The sequence below is a fragment of the Penaeus chinensis genome, chromosome 13 (genome assembly GCF_019202785.1).
Source record: "Penaeus chinensis breed Huanghai No. 1 chromosome 13, ASM1920278v2, whole genome shotgun sequence".
NCBI lineage: Eukaryota > Metazoa > Arthropoda > Malacostraca > Decapoda > Penaeidae > Penaeus > Penaeus chinensis.
In genome coordinates, this window is record NC_061831.1 from 11,219,766 (window position 1) to 11,222,265 (window position 2,500).

Consider the following 2,500-nt stretch of genomic DNA (forward strand, 5'->3'; position numbering starts at 1 on the left):
AAATATTGGAGTTAAAGACGGAATGCCGGTCGAAAGTAATGCCATTTGCATTGCGCTTTTCTCTGTTTGACTGACATCCAGCCTCGTGCATGCTATATTCAGTATTAATGAGCTACCATTCTCATGCTGTGCTAGGTTTCGATACCCCATGAGCACTTGCTTACTCGGCGAAATTATTCGATTTGCAGATGGTTTGCAAGACAATTTGTCTGTCGTGACCGTCGGTTTGTTTGTTTGTTTACCTGTCTATCTGTCCGTTTCTCTCCCCCCCCCCCCCTCTCTCTCTCTCTCTCTCTCTCTCTCTCTCTCTCTCTCTCTCTCTCTCTCTCTCTCTCTCTCTCTCTCTCTCTCTCTTGTACGTAAACCGTAATACGCAATCATGAACACTTTATCAGGAAATCTTCGTTTTAATGGCAGGTTAAGTCATCTCTTGAAGGAACCAATTTAGTTCCTGTGCAATCTGTCTATTTTTAGGGTGCATGAGCTAATACTCCAATTGCGCAATTCTCTTTCATTTACAAGACTACAATGCGAATCATGAATACGAATGTTCAACCGGTTCATATTTCAGCTTAGAAATGGCTAAAGGGGTTTCTTCATCTTGGGTAAATTTAGGACTTTCGAGAGAGAGGTCAAATTAGAATGTTGATTGAGATGATATATATGTATATATATATATATATATATATATATATATATATATATATATATATATACTTATATATATACGTATGTATATATATAGATAGATATGATACACACACACACACACACACACACACACACACACACACACACACGTATATATATATGTGTGTGTATATATATATGTATATATATATATATATATATATATATAATAAATCGAGTCAGATATATGATAACATAATGGATTACCGACCTGCGGCTAGACAAGTATTGGGGAAATAATCACGCACAATTCACTATCAAATAAATACAATGACAGCTTTGTAATCAAGACTGCCACATATCCGACAGTGAATTAATCATGAGTGATGTGTAGCTAACCTGAATACAACCACAGGCCAGTCATTTATTCTAGTATTGCTGCTGGTATCATAGCTATGATTTAGGTTTGCTTTCAGTTTGATGCTTTGTCGCCCACGTACATGTCAGATTTATCGAAGCAGGAGTGTCACGGAAGACTTACGGGCTCTGTTAACCAACATTCATAGCTTAACTTGTGACTTGTAGGTTAAACCGTCCAGGCATTTTAAACTAAAAGCTCAATTCAGAAAACGTTTTAGATCCAACAGCACTGCTAAAAATTCGAAACATTTCTGAAAGCTGTCTCATCTTTTTAACTTTACTCATAAGTTTCCCACACAGTCATACTACACGAACACTCGCAATGCATACAGAGAGAAGGAAAGAGAGAGGGAAAGAGAAAGAGAAAGAGAAAGGGAAAAAGAAAGAGACTGAGAAAGAGAAAGAGACAGAGAAAGAGAAAGAGAAAGACAAAGTTAAAGAGAAAGAGAAAAAGAAAGAGAAAGAGAAGAGAGAGAGAGAGACAGAAAGAATGAAATACAGTATTATGCTGCAAGTCCAGATAACCCCAAAAAAGTAGCATCATTCAACAAATCCTATACTTTCACTGTCGATCCTATCGGCGCTCCGACGAGAACAGCCTGCGGGCGATGAGCAAAATACACAAGCCTCAAGCCAAAGGTTATCAGACGAACCCGCCATTCTTAGGAGGGTGGGAGGCTGATAGATCTGGAACGCGATACCTGGCCAATGCAAATCAAATGTAAGGCGTTTATGTGCTCTGAGGAGTCTGGTTATTCAGCCACCGGAGAAATGATGTTGGCACCGTTGCATAAAATTGGCCGAGTCTACCATTTGCTCATGATTTCTCATAACAACTTCATCGCGGGCGAGTGTTCTTATCGTTTATACCGACAGGAAAAAATATAAGACTCGACAAAGAGAGCAAAAACTTCGATACTAATTATTACCTCACGACGGACTAACAATGCAGGGAGGTCTATATATCAAGTACCAGGTGAAGTGTATGATAAAAGAGCATTGGAGGTAACATTAAGCAGCGCAGCCATGCAACGGGTTCAAGTTTCTCGCTCTGAAAGTTATAGCGTACACGGCCAACACTGTTCACGACAGGAGTATGAACAGGCTTCACTGTGTCCGAAACTAATGTTTTGAATCGCAAGGGAGGAAAGAAATTTGTGAGAGATCAAAGGAGGCCGAGGAGGCGTAGTGGCGAAGTATCCTGGCCAGTACAAAGCGAATGTAAGATTTCTTTTCTAACAATGTTTATTCATGTGATACAGATGGAATATGAAATATGAAATATAAGATACATAAATAAACAATGGTAACAATAATTATCTTGACATTGATGATGAAGTACCGTATATACATACGTACATATATGATTATCTATTTATGTATCTATCTCTCTATATATATACAGAGAGAGAGAAAGAGAGAGAGAGAGATAGAGAGAGAGAGAGAGAGA